The 15,810-nt window shown below is 42.3% G+C and overlaps 1 pseudogene; it reads left to right on the forward strand.

Moving 5' to 3' along the window:
• LOC120051419 overlaps positions 1–15,810 on the forward strand; it is a 206,130-nt pseudogene that overhangs the window by 83,426 nt on the left and 106,894 nt on the right.

A 15,810-nucleotide genomic window follows, 5' to 3' on the forward strand; every position in this document is an offset into this window, starting at 1 on the left:
ACATTTGTTGGGCAAGACCACTAATCTGGTATATCCCAGGTTTTAGTTCTGTTACAGAAGATGTTATGAATTAAGACCAGCTCACATTAATCTATTGTGGGACTGGACCAAGACTGTTCTAAAATGGAGTATTGGCACATGCAAAAACCTGTACTTGTAGTGATGTGTTGATGACTGAATGTTTGATGTCCATGTACACATCTGAACACCAATTCTGTTTCAGCACTTTGTCTTAAGAATGTATTTTTTCCATACTTGATTGGTGAAAGCAATACATATAGGGCTGGGTTCAGACATCACCAACATGCATATCCCTATCTGAACCCTTCAGATCTGTGAATAGTGCTCTGGGGAAAGGGACTAGTTGACACTCGACTTAGAGATCAGTCTCGTTGCATGTACTGGATGACTTTTTTATTTATTTTTAAAACTGAACCTTTTTAACTAGGCAAGTCAGTTCAGAACGAATTCTTATTTACAATGATGGCCTAGGAACAATGGGTTAACTGCCTTGTTCAGGTGCAGAACAGATTTTCCCTTGTAAACTCTGGGATTTGATCTAGCAACCTTTCAGTTACTGGCCCAACGCTCTAACCACTAGGCTACTTCTCAGCCAGATTCGCTTAACGGATCACACCACAGGACTGACGAATCCTAAATCAAGTGTCAACTCCTTCCTTGTGAGACATGCTGCTGTGAAAAACAAATGCACTTGAAAGCGCAGTGTTAAATATATTTTATCTGCAATGATTGAATTCCAGCCTGCATATGCTGACAATCCTTTGTATTTTGAGGTGTTTGATATTTATATTTTTTCAATAAAGGACTTGAGTTCTATATTGGATTTTATTATTATGACCTTAGTGATGAGGTCGATTTATTTTTTATTTTTTTCAAACCTGATTGATGAAAGCAATATACAAGGCCGTGCCATTGCCACAAGGAGGCGCCAAAGTTATACACGACTAGTCAGGGACTTTGGGGGAAGGGTGGAGAATCTAGGGGCTACATTGTAACAATTAAGAAATGTGTGTAGCCTGTAATCTAGGCTGCATTGAAATAATGTACATTTTAGCCAACAAATTCTTGGCCACACAACAGTCCAGTTTCATTATCAAGAAGTTATCTAGTAGCAAGCTGAATTTCACCTCATAGGCTACGAGAAGGGAGCTTTCGCAGAAATATAACCATGTAATATAGACTAGGCTACTGCAATAGCAGCGCTAAGCAGAGTTTGACAAATTATCAATGCAATACTCTGCCATTAAAAGGTACATTTTGTTTCTTGTGGATTATCCATATGGAGGACCAAACCTGTAATTAGATTTTTTTTTTTTAATGCCCACAAATAGATCAACCATGAATAAATGCATGTATAATTGGGTGAATTAATGCACACATAGATAATTTAAATAATTAATCCCACTCATTGATGTTGTTATTTTTTTCTGTATTTATTCCTCCAATTTGATAATTAGGGGTGTCAAGCGAACATATGTGGGTATTATCTAACACACCATTGATTGGTCAATGCCACGGCACGTTGCTTGATTACATTTGCCTGCATTCAGTATGACAAAAGTGTTTTAAAGGCCATGTTTAGCATTAACACCCCCCCCCCCCCCCCCCCAAACAATTTGCAGCACATAGCAATCTCTATCAATGTCACTTTTTGGGTGAAAGTTGGAGATCTAAAATATTTTATGTTGCTTTGCCCCACACGCACCATAAAATTACACAAAAAGAACAAATGGAACATTGTCCTTGCTTGACATTGAAACAGGTGAACAGTTTTGGAACACTGAGCCATTGACTGCCTGCACCATTTTAATTGAATTTTAAAACGGAATGCAAAATTCATATAGAAGGATTTGGTGGTATTTTGCCAGCCAGGAAAGGTAGAGGAGCACAGAGAATTACTCCGTTTTAAACAGAAGCTTCTGGCAGTTTCTGAAGCCAATGTGGAATGTTGAATGAATTTTCTTCCTCTGAATTTGTCTCGAGTGTTTGAATGGTTTTGGCTATAAGCTACTATGACCCCATACCTGAAAGCTTAGACTCTCTGGAACATGGACCTTCAACATTGGCTTCATAAACCACCAGAAGCTTCTGTTTACCACAGAGAGCGTTTTATTCTTTTATCAGTTATCCTCTACCTTTCCTGGCTGGCAAAGTACCAGGATGTTGTCTCTGGTTTTTGATCTGAATTTGAATGCATCCGAGATGTTTCATATATGAAACTTTGATCAACTTGAAATAATAGTTTCTAAACTTGATGCAGAAACAATAAATTCAATATCTACCATACTGAAACTGAATATTTAAATATTAAATTGAAATATAATTTAACTAAATGAATATTCAATTCAGTTCCAAATCATGAAATACAAGTTCAAATGATGAAATCTATGGTAAGTCAATTGGCGCATTACAAATAAAAATTCAAAATTATGAAATTAGTTTTTGTTTTTTTTATTCCTCTGGCGCTGTAGGCGAAATGTGTTCCCGACGTGTTCCCATTTTGAACCATTTCATATATACGAAGGTACAAACTCTGTCTTCCTGGGGGGGGGAATTACTCAGCACTGTCAATACTTTCTATTCAACAGTTAAGGCATGAAATGGGTCATTTTAATATCAAGGAATATTTCACTTTCTCTGGTCATATAGGAGTAACAACATGAATTTGTGCAGAAATATTATGGTGCGACTCGATCTTCGCCATCAACTGGAAGATGGTGTCCATTTTGGTCAGTGTCAACTGATGTTATGGGTGTAAAATGTCATGATGCCGTCTGTTGGTAAATGTTCATTATTGCAACACCAGTGTTCAGTTACACATAAACAAACGTACAGTCAATAACACAATAGAAAAATCTATGTACACTGTGTGCAAATGTAGGGAGGTAAGGCAATAAATAGGCCACAGAGGTGAAATAATTACAATTTAGCATTAACACTGGAGTGATAGATGTGCAGATGATGATGTGCAAGTAGAGATACTGGGGTGCAAAAGAGGAAAAATAATATGGGGATGAGGTAGTTGGGTGTGCTATTTATAGATTGGCTGTGTACAGTGATCGGTAAGCTGCTCTGACAGCTGATGCTTAAAGTTAGAGAGGGAGATAAGTCTCCAGCTTCAGTGATTTTTGCACTTCGTTCCAGTCATTGGCAGCAGAGAACTGGAAGGAAAGGCGGCCAAAGGAAGTGTTAGCTTTGGGGGTGACCAGTGAAGTCAGCCCAGTAAAATAAAAAAAAGCTAATTATTTCAATGTATGCTCACTCAGCTGTGCCTCAAAGTAATACACCAACTGATCTATTACCGGTGTGATCATGTAGCCTACCTCAAATGTTGAAATATAATTGTAAAAAATTGTCAGAAGAACAACAATGCATTGTCAGGGGAGTTCAAGCAGAGCCAATATGCGGGGATAATGTTTTAGCACTATAGCGGGGTTGGTTGTTTAGCAACAGATCGACACATCCACAAGTATGAGGAAAACAGATTGGATTGGCTTAGATTGCTGACAACATGTAAGCTTTATTTAGTCTCCAATGATCATAGAAAACATAAATACATTTTCACAATGAGCACTTGTTTTCTGTCATACATCTTTACAGTTCTTGGTTAGCTAGCGAATTTTAGCCATATTAGCGTAGACATGACATGAGACAAAACACCTCTAAAACAAGACAGGGTATGAAGAACAAGATAAAACGAGCAACTTATGATTCCCCACATGGTAGTTTCTTGTCATTCTTGCTAGCAATCTGGCTATACAGTAGAGGGGAAATTAAGGTTTTCGGTTTCTGTTGTTGCTCTGCGTGATTTTCATACTCCCACATAGTTAACAATCAACTTTGGCAATCAAAATGTAATATTATTTTTCCATGACAATTTGTGTCAATCTTTTGGAAAAAATCTATCGTTTGTATGATTATATTGACATAATGTTGTACTACAACACAGTGCTTTTAACCTGTATGCAAATATCATTTTGTGCAGTTGTACATCCCCGTTTTATATTAATTGTAATATGTATGTGCTGTGTATACTGTATTGTGTGTGTGTGATGTATTAATGTATGTAATAAATATTTTATCTTAAAATGTAATATTCTATGTAAAACACTGGAGTTGGCAATTTTTGTAATAAAATAAACAACTACTGCTACAGGCAGGAGGTTAGATGCACCACCTACCAAATGGCACAGGGAAGTGCCACACAACTGCACAGTACGGTATAGACTCATCTGAGTTGATGAGTAAAATTAATCGTAATTACTTTGTCAAACATATGTTTAGCCTTTGATGGATATTTTATTGATTTGAAGTTGCTAGCTAGGTTATTTTGCCTTTGTCATAGGCTAAAGATGGCGTCGACAAAGAGGGCTGCTTCGCTTCCAGCTCTTAGGGAACTTAGCAGTATTTAGTTTTTTTTATGTATTATTTCTTAAATTGTTAGTACAGAATTGTTTTTGTGTTATTACATACAGCCGGGAAGAACTACTGGATATCAGAGCGGTGGTAACTCACCAGCACTACCAGCATCATACCAGGAATACGACTTTCCGAAGCGGATCCTTTGTTCGTACCCCCCAGGGCAATTGAACTGATTCCAGAAGCCGACCCAAAACAACGCCGGCGAAGGAGAGGTACTCTGAATGGTGTTCTAGTCCGACCTAGGAGGCGCACACACCACCCACCACTTCCGAGTATATTACTCGCTAATGTTTAGTCTTTGGATAATAAAGTTGACGAGCTCAGAGCGAGAGGATCTTTCCAGAGAGACATCAGGGATTGTAACATACTCTGTTTCACTGAAACATGGCTCTCTTGGGATATACTGTCTAAGTCGATCCAGCCAGACGGGTTCTCAGTACATCACGCAGACAGGAATAAATATCTCTCCGGGAAGAAGGGAAGCGGTGTATGATTCATGATCAACGACTCATGGTGTAATTGTGATAACAGACAGAAACTCAAAACCTTTTGTTCACCTGACCTACAATACCTCACCATCAAATGCCGACCACATTCTCTCCCAAGATAATTTTCTTTGGTTATAGTCATGGCCGTGTATATCCCCCTCAAGCCAATACCACGACAGCCCTCAAAGAACTTCACTGGACTTTATGCAAACTGGAAAAACACACATCCTGAGGCTGCATTTATTATAGCTGTGGATTTTAACAAAGCAAATTTGAGGAAAAGGATTATGAAATTCTACCAACACATTGTCTGTAGTACTCGCGCAGCTAAGACACTCAACCACTGTTACTCCAGCTTCCGGGAGGCTTTCAAGACCCTCCCCCACCCTCCTTTCGGCAAATCTGACCACGACTCTATTTTGCTCCTCCCTTCCTATAGGCAGATCTCAAACAGGAAGTACCCATGCTAAGGACTATTCAACGCTGGTCTGACCAATTGGAATCCACACGCAGACTGGGATATGCTCCGGGTAGCTTCAGAGAATAATATAGACCTATACACTGATACAGTGACTGAGTTTATCAGGAAGTGTATAGGAGATGTTGTACCCACTGTGACTATTAAAACATACCCTAACCAAAAACCGTGGATAGATGACAGCATTCACGCAAAACTGAAAGCACGAACAACCGCATTTAACCATAACAAGGTGACTGGGAATATGGCAGAATACAATGTAACTATTCCCTCTGGAAAGGCAATCAAACAGGCAAAACATCAGTATAGAGACAAAGTGGAGTAGCAATTCAATGGCTTAGACACGAGATGTATGTGGCAGTGTCTACAGACAATCGTGGACTACAAAAAGAAAACCAGCCACGTTGTGGACACCAACGTCTTGCTACCGGATAAGCTAAACACCTTCTTCGCTCTCTTTGAAGGTAACACAGTGCCACCAACGCAGCCTGCTACCAAGGACTGTGGGCTCTCCTTCTCCGTGACCGACGTAAGACATTTAAGCGTGTTAACCCTTGCAAGGCGGCGGGCCCAGACGGCATCCCTAGCCGCGTCCTCAAAGCATGCGCAGACCAGCTGGCTGGTGTGTTTACGGACATATTCAATCTCTCCCTATCCCAGTCTGCTGTCCCTACATGCTTCAGGATGGCCACCATTGTTCCTGTACCCAAGAAAGTGAAGTTAACTGAACTAAATGACTTTCGCCCCGTAGCACTTACTTCTGGAATCATGAAGTGCTTTGAGAGACTAGTCAAGGATCATATCACCTCCACTTTACCTGTCACCTTAGACCCACTTCAATTTGCTTATCGCCACAATAGATCCACAGACGATGCAATCGCCATCACACTGCACACTGCCCTATCCCATCTGGACAAAAGGAATAACTATGTAAGAATGCTGTTCATTAACTATATCTCAGCATTCCATAGTACCCTACCAAGCTCATCATTAAGCTTGAGGCCCTGGTTCTGAACCCCGCCCTGTGCAACTGGGTCCTGGACTTCCTGACGGGCTGCCCCCAGGGGGGGAAGGTAGGAAACAACCCCTCCACTTGGCTGATCCTCAACATGGGGCCCCACAAGGGTGCGTGCTCCGCCCCTCTGTACTCCCTGTTCACCCATGACTGCGTGGCCATGCACGCCTCCAACTCAATCATCAAGTTTGCAGATGACACAACAGTAGTGGGCTTGATTACCAACAATGATGAGACTGCCTGCAGAGAGGAGGTGAGGGCTCTGGGAGTGTGGTGCCAGGAAAATAAAATCTCACTCAGCGTCAACAAAACAAAGGACATGATCGTGGACTTCAGGAAACGGCAGAGGGAGCACCCCCCTATCCATATCGACGGGAATACCGTGGAGAAGGTGGAAAGCTTCAAGTTCCTCAGCGTACACATCACTGACAAACTGAAATAGTCCACCCACACAGACAGTGTGGTGAAGAAGGTGCAACAGCGCCTCTTCAACCTCAGGAGGCTGAAGAAATTTGGCTTGGCACCTAAAACCCTCACAAACTTTTACACAAGATGCACAATTGAGAGTTTCCTGTCAGGCTTATCACCACTCGGTACGGCAACTTCACCGCCCGCCACAGCAGGGCTCTCCAGAGGGTGGTGTGGTCTGCCCAACGTATCACCGGGGGAAAACTACCTGCCCTCCAGGACACCTACAGCACCTGATTTCACAGGACAGCCAAAAATGTCATCAAGGACCTCAACCACCCGAGCCACTGCCTATTCACCCCACTATCATCCAGAAGACGAGGTCAGTACAGGTGCATCAAAAACAGCTTCTATCTCAAGGCCATCAGACTGCTAAATAGCCATCGCTAGCACATAGAGGATGCTGCCTATATTCATAGACTTGTAACCACTGTCCACTTTAATAAATGGAACACTAGTCACTTTAATAATGTTTACATATCTTGCATTACTCCTCTCTTATGTATATACTGTATTCTATACTATTCTACTGTATCTTAGTCTATGCTGCTCTGACATTGCTCATCCATTTATTTATATATTCTAATTACGTTCCTTTTCTTAGATTTGTGTATATTAGTATATGTTGTGAAATTGTTAGATATTACTTGTTAGATGTTACTGCACTGTTGGAGCTAGAAACACAAGCATTTCGCTACACCCGCAACAACATCTGCTAAACACATGTATGTGACCAATAAAATGTTATTTGATTTTAAATCCAACATATTGTTTGCAATCTAGTGGCTCAACAGGCAAGTTTAAGTTTTACTTTCACTTTTACATCATGTCATGTCTGCTAGGTAGGCAAGCTAAAGACATAGCCACAGTGAGTCAACATACTACACGACTGTTTTGTTGTCTGTAGCTGCAAACAAACCAGCAAAATTACTTCTAAGAAAAGGCCTTTTTCTTTGTAAATAAGAATTTGTTCTTAACTGACTTGCCTAGTTAAATAAAGGTTAAATGTAACAAAAAATGTGATCTGATTGAGTTGTGGCTGTCAGTGAAAAGCATCTAAAATATGTGTGAAGGTAATGTGTCTTAAGTATAATGTTTATGTTGCAACAAGAAGAGAAGGGGTGTGTGGCGAAGATTTGGTGTGTCTCTCTCCAGAATGCACTCAGCTGTCTCCTACCAATTCTTGCCCATTCATTGTTTCATTGTGTGACTTGTTTGCCCTTTGATTGTATATTTGTTTAATCACTTACCCATTACATATGTCATCTGTAGGCCTAGGCCTAGTTAATCCCTCGTCATTTGGTTACATTAATGACTGTTAATGGACGTATTAATTAGAGTCATATACTATTCTCAGAGTGGAAACGTTGTTTGCAGAATTCAGAACCTGCTACACTTTTGAGAAACAAGTTTTGGTTTATTTCATAACCATTATGAGTTTTGTCAATCTGGGTTGGGTTAAATGCAGAAGATACATTTCAGTAGAATAAATTCAGTTGTACAACTGACTAGGTACCCCCTTTCCTTTCACTTTAAATGGGGTATTGATCAAGATCAAAAGTCAAAAGGGCAAACAATTCACACAATATAACAATGAATGTGCAAGAATTGTCGGGAGACTGCGGGCTTATTCAGGACAGATTTTGGTGAGAGTGAACCCTCTTGCTCAGCCTTCTTCCTCTCTGCTGAAACTAGCGAGCGAAACAGCGCCCCTTTGTCTTACTATATGTAGCCCATATATCTGATACTGTCTGTCCAGAAAAAGTATGACATGCCTTACTCCTTTTGTCCAGACACCATCAGATACATGATCTACACATACAGAAACAGAGGTGCGATGTTTCCCTCGCTCTGACGTTTTGTCTGAGATTGATGATTCTTTCTGTCGGCGTGCGTCTCGGTAAAATAAATGATCATATTTAAATATTTTATTTAGAGGAGAAGGCAAGGAGGTATGGTAGGGAGGGCAGGCCCCCATAACACCTTCCCTCCTTTATGCACAAATATTGATATAATAACCATCATATCGAAGTAAACTTGGAGTCACGTGATAATATGTTGTGTGTGTTCCTCCCATTATGACTCGGGAAGGTACTGTATGCAGTTTATTAGGCTACAGATGAAATAAATGATGGTGAACTTCACAGGGTGGTGAAAGTGCAAGGTTATGTGTTTGATTCTCCTTTCCAATAAATATTGACATTCTTATTTTGTACACCTATGGTGCCTTCGAAAGCCGCACAACCATGGATCAGGCTACTGGAGAGCTGAGAATCAGTGGCTTGACGAAAACAGTTCAACAGCATACTGCTTGACAAGACATATACACTATCTTATCAGTAAGCGTGTGTGTATGTGCGTACGGTATGCGTGTGTGTGCATGTTGGTTCCTTTGCTTGCTTCACAAGAATTTTTCACAGCTTTGTCTATCTCCTGGATTTACAGAGGCAGTCCCTAAACCACAATGACTTATTTCTGTAACTCCAACTAAACCTGTTTTTAAACACAGCCTAATAGAGGTTAAAAGTGAAAGAAAGACAGAGAACAGTCTAGTGTTTCTAGTAGAGTTGATAAATTCTTATATATATTGTCAAAGGAGCTTGGATCATCATTATTTGGACCGTATAGGTTAATAAGCTGAATTTGTTGAATTTGCAGACGTGTCTGCTGTGCGTTTTGTTGCTGTGCGTTGCTGCCAACTTTTTGCTAGCTGCCAACTTTACGTTTTGTTTTTGTTTTTGTTTTTAAGTACCGTTTATATTTTCAGTTTTTCCATCGCAACTTTTTTCCCCTCATTCAACCTTTTCACTCCGGACGCTTTATCTGGACATGGTTCGTCAGCACCTTCAACAGCCGAAGCTAAGTAGTAACATTAACATGATGTCTTCTAATTGCAGTCGCTGTACTCATAATATACAGGAGAACGATCGCCTTACGGCGAGAATAGCTGTGCTGCAAGCCCAGCTTCAGACGCAATCGTTAGGCAAGGGTAATTTCAGTGTAGGAAAGGAAGAAACAGCGTCTGTGCCACCAGTAAGTACAGATAGTAACGTTAGTATAAACCCCCCCGCACAGTCCCCGCAGCCGGACAACTTTCTCATGGCTTCTGGAGGGAAATGCTGTAGGAATGCCTCAACTGGTGTCGCTCATTCAGCCGACAGAAACTTTCAACCGGTTTTCCCCATTATGTAGCGAGTCGGAGTCTGAGGCTGAGTCTTCTCTTGTCTCTACTCCTCCCGCTACGGGGTCTGAGACGCCGAAGGCTCCCACCATTAGCTCTGACAAATTGAAAACCCTAGTCATTGGCGACTCCATTACCCGCAGTATTAGACTTAAAACGAATCACCCAGCGATCATACACTGTTTACCAGGGGGCAGGGCTACCGACGTTAGGCTAATCTAAAGATGGTGCTGGCTAAAGCTAAATCTGGCGAGTGTAGAGAGTATAGAGATATTGTTATCCACGTCGGCACCAACGATGTTAGGATGAAACAGTCAGAGGTCACCAAGTGCAACATAGCTTCAGCGTGTAAATCAGCTAGAAAGATGTCGGCATCGAGTAATTGTCTCTGGCCCTCTCCCAGTTAGGGGGAGTGATGAGCTCTACAGCAGAGTCTCAGCACTCAATCGCTGGTTGAAAACTGTTTTCTGCCCCTCCCAAAAGATAGAATTTGTAGATAATTGGCCCTCTTTCTGGGACTCACCCACAAACAGGACCAAGCCTGACCTGCTGAGGAGTGACGGACTCCATCCTAGCTGGAGGGGTGCTCTCATCTTATCTACCAACATAGATAGGGCTCTAACTCCTTTAGCCCCACAATAAAATAGGGTGCAGGCCAGGCAGCAGGCTGTTAGCCAACCTGCCAGCTTAGTGGAGTCTGCCAATAGCACAGTCAGTGTAGTCAGCTCAGCCATAACCCATACCCATTGAGACTGTGTCTGTGCCTCGACCTAGGTGGGCAAAACTAAACATGGCGGTGTTCGCCTTAGCAATCTTATTAGGATAAAGACCTCCTCCATTCCTGCCATTATTGAAAGAGATCATGATACCTCACATCTCAAAATAGGGTTACTTAATGTTAGATCCCTCACTTCAAAGGCAGTCATAGTCAATGAACTAATCACTGATCATAATCTTGATGTGATTGGCCTGACTGAAACATGGCTTAAGCCTGATGAATTTACTGTGTTAAATGAGGCCCTCACCTCCTGGTTACACTAGTGACCATATCCCCCGTGCATCCCGCAAAGGCGGAGGTGTTGCTAACATTTATGATAGCAAATTTCAATTTACAAAAAAAAAATGACGTTTTCGTCTTTGAGCTTTAGTCATGAAATCTATGCAGCCTACTCAATCACTTTTTATAGCTACTGTTTACAGGCCTCCTGGGCCATATACAGCGTTCCTCTCTGAGTTCCCTGAATTCCTATCAGACCTTGTAGTCATAGCAGATCATATTCTAATTTTTGGTGATTTTAATATTCATATGGAGAAGTCCACAGACCCACTCCAAAAGTCTTTCGGAGCCATCATCGACTCAGTGGGTTTTGTCCAACATGTCTCTGGACCTACTCACTGCCACAGTCATACTCTGGACCTAGTTTTGTCCCATGGAATAAATGTTGTAGATCTTAATGTTTTTCCACATAATCCTGGACTATCGGACCACCATTTTATTACGTTTGCAATCGCAACAAATAATCTGCTCAGACCCCAACCAAGGAGCATCAAAAGTCGTGCTATAAATTCTCAGACAACACAAAAATTCCTTGATGCCCTTCCAGACTCCTTCTGCCTACCCAAGGACGTCGAGGACAAAAATCAGTTAACCACTTAACTGAGGAACTCAATTTAACCTTGCGCAATACCCTAGATGCAGTTGCACCCCTAAAAACGAAAAACATTTGTCATAAGAAACTAGCTCCCTGGTATACAGAAAATACCCGAGCTTTGAAGCAAGCTTCCAGGAAATTGGAACGGAAATGGCGCCACACCAAACTGGAAGTCTTCCGACTAGCTTGGAAAGACAGTACCGTGCAGTACCGAAGAGCCCTCACTGCTGCTCGATCATCCTACTTTTCCAACTTAATCGAGGAAAATAAGAACAATCCAAAATTTATTTTTGATACTGTTGCAAAGCTAACTAAAAAGCAGCATTCCCCAAGAGAGGATGGCTTTCACTTCAGCAGTAATAAATTCATGAACTTCTTTGAGGAAAAGATCATGACCATTAGAAAGCAAATTACGGACTCCTCTTTGAATCTGCGTATTCCTCCAGGGCTTAGCTGTCCTGGATCTGCACAGCTCTGCCAGGGCCTGGGATCGGGAGAGACACTTAAGTGTTTTAGTACTATATCTCTTGACACAATGATGAAAATAATCATGGCCTCTAAACCTTCAAGCTGCATACTGGATCCTATTCCTACTAAACTGCTGAAAGAGCTGCTTCCTGTGCTTGGCCCTCCTATGTTGAACATAATAAACAGCTCTCTATCCACCGGATGTGTACCAAACTCACTAAAAGTGGCAGTGATAAAGCCTCTCTTGAAAAAGCCAAACCTTGACCCGGAAAATATAAAAAACTATCGGCCTATATCGAATCTTCCATTCCAAAATTTTAGAAAAAGGTGTTGCGCAGCAACTCACTGCCTTTCTGAAGACAAACAATGTATACGAAATGCTTCAGTCTGGTTTTAGACCCCATCATAGCACTGAGACTGCACTTGTGAAGGTGGTAAATGACCTTTTAATGGCGTCAGACCGAGGCTCTGCATCTGTCCTCGTGCTACTAGACCTTAGTGCTGCCTTTGACACCATCGATCACCACATTCTTTTGGAGAGACTGGAAACCCAAATTGGTCTACACGGACAAGTTCTGGCCTGGTTTAGATCTTACCTGTCGGAAAGATATCAGTTTGTCTCTGTGAATGGTTTGTCCTCTGACAAATCAACTGTATTTCGGTGTTCCTCAAGGTTCCGTTTTAGGACCACTATTGTTTTCACTATATATTTTACCTCTTGGGGATGTTATTCGAAAACATAATGTTAACTTTCACTGCTATGCGGATGACACACAGCTGTACATTTCAATGAAACATGGTGAAGCCCCAAAATTGCCCTCGCTAGAAGCCTGTGTTTCAGACATAAGGAAGTGGATGGCTGAAAACTTTCTACTTTTAAACTCGGACAAAACAGAGATGCTTGTTCTAGGTCCCAAGAAACAAAGAGATCTTCTGTTAAATCTGACAATTCATCTTGATGGTTGTAAAGTCGTCTCAAATAAAACTGTGAAGGACCTCGGCGTTACTCTTGACCCTGATCTCTCTTTTGACGAACATATCAAGACTGTTTCAAGGACAGCTTTTTTCCATCTACGTAACATTGCAAAAATCAGAAATTTTCTGTCCAAAAATGATGCAGAAAAATTAATCCATGCATTTGTTACTTCTAGGTTAGACTACTGCAATGCTCTACTTTCCGGCTACCCGGATAAAGCACTAAATAAACTTCAGTTAGTGCTAAATACGGCTGCTAGAATCCTGACTAGAACCAAGAAATTTGATCATATTACTCCAGTGCTAGCTTCCCTACACTGGCTTCCTGTTAAGGCAAGGGCTGATTTCAAGGTTTTACTGTTAACCTATAAAGCGTTACATGGGCTTGCTCCTACCTATCTTTCCGAGTTGGTCCTGCCGTACATACCAATACGTACGCTACGGTCACAAGACGCAGGCCTCCTAATTGTCCCTAGAATTTCTAAGCAAACAGCGGGAGGCAGGGCTTTCTCCTATAGATCTCCATTTTTATGGAACAGTCTGCCTACCCATGTGAGAGACGCAGACTCGGTCTCAACCTTTAAGTCTTTACTGAAGACTTATCTCTTCAGTAGGTCATATGATTGAGTGTAGTCTGGCCCAGGAGTGTGAAGGTGAACGGAAAGGCTCTGGAGCAACGAACCGCCCTTGCTGTCTCTGCCTGGCCGGTTCCCCTCTCTCCACTGGGATTCTCTGCCTCTAACCCTATTACAGGGGCTGAGTCACTGGCTTACTGGTGCTCTTTCATGCCGTCCCTAGGAGGGGTGCGTCACTTGAGTGGGTTGAGTTACTGACGTGATCTTCCTGTCTGGGTTGGCGCCCCCCCTTGGTTTGTGCTGTGGTGGAGATCTTTGTGGCTATACTCGGCCTTGTCTCAGGATTGTAAGTTGGTGGTTGAAGATATCCCTCTAGTGGTGCGGGGGCTGTGCTTTGGCAAAGTGGGTGGGGTTATATCCTTCCTGTTTGGCCCTGTCCGGGGGTATCTTCGGATGGGGCCACAGTGTCTCCTGACCGCTCCTGTCTCAGCCTCCAGTATTTATGCTGCAGTAGTTTGTGTCGGGGGGCTAGGGTCAGTTGGTTATACCTGGAGTACTTCTCCTGTCTTATCCAGTGTCCTGTGTGAATTTAAGTATGCTCTCTCTAATTCTCTCGTTCTCTCTTTCTTTCTCTCTCTGAGAACCTGAGCCCTAGGACCATACGTCAGGACTACCGGGCATGATGACTCCTTGCTGTCCCCAGTCCGCCTGGCCTTGCTGCTATTCCAGTTTCAACTGTTCTGCCTGCGGTTACGGAACCCCTACCTGTCCCAGACCTGCTGTTTTCAACTCTTAATGATCGGCTATGAAAAGCCAACAGATTTATTCCTGATTATTATTTGACCATGCTTGTCATTTATGAACATTTTGAAAATCTTGGCTCTCTCTAATTTTCTCCTTCTCTCTTTCTTTCTCTCGGAGGACCTGAGCCCTAGGACCATACGTCGGGACTACCGGGCGTGGTGCTCCTTGCTGTCCCCAGTCCGCCTGGCCTTGCTGCTGTTCTGCCTGCGGTTATGGAACCGCCACCTGTCCCAGACCTGTTTTTTTCAACTCTTAATGATCGGCTATGAAAAGCCAACTGAAATTATTCATGATTATTATTTGACCATGCTTGTCACTTATGAACATTTTTGAACATCTTGGCATAGTTCTGTTATAATCTCCACCCGGCACAGCCAGAAGAGGACTGGCCACCCCTCATAGCCTGGTTCCTCTCTAGGTTTCTTCCTAGGTTTTGGCCTTTCTAGGGAGTTTTTCCTAGCCACCGTGCTTCTACACCTGCATTCTAGCTGTTTGGGGTTTTAGGCTGGGTCTGTACAGCACTTCGAGATATTAGCTGATGTACGAAGGGCTATATAAAATAAACTTGATTGATTGATTGAGAACACAAACAGATTGTAAAGAAAGAGCGAGAGAGTGTGTGTGTGTGTGCGCACCACTACGTGTCCTCTGCTATGTGACATACTCATCCATTTCCATCCACAGACACAGAATCACAACCTGACGTCACCTGTAAATTGAACGGTACTATGGTAACTGTTCACTGCAGTGCTAAGGGTCCGCTGGTGGTGTACTGCTGGTCTTGGTCTAAACACCAGGGGGATGTGGAGCCAGGAGCAGACTGGACAGCACTACAACATCAAAGCCCTAGAGTCAGACAGACAGCTACATCTGTAAGGCCAGAAACCAGTCAGTGAGATCACACAGACCTACAACAGCAACGACTGAAAGGCCACAGCTAAACAAGATAGATAGTATAAGCAGATATGGGTGACATCAACAACATATGTTTTTGTCCAACTGACCATCCCCAACTGTTTCTGTATTTGAGTCTCCTCGGAGTTTGATGGAAATGTATTTTTCATATCAACAATTGTATCTCTAGCTATCTCAAGATCAAAGAATGATTCCAGGTAAACAAAATATTCAGATTTAGAAAGTAAGAAAGTGAAAGTGTTTTTCTGAAATAGACTTTCATATGCTCTAACATACCTGGTTCTCTAGGTATGATAGGTTGAATGATATCCAGAGCAGGACAAAGAACAGGATGCTGATTGGCTGAAG

The sequence above is a fragment of the Salvelinus namaycush genome, chromosome 7 (genome assembly GCF_016432855.1).
Source record: "Salvelinus namaycush isolate Seneca chromosome 7, SaNama_1.0, whole genome shotgun sequence".
NCBI lineage: Eukaryota > Metazoa > Chordata > Actinopteri > Salmoniformes > Salmonidae > Salvelinus > Salvelinus namaycush.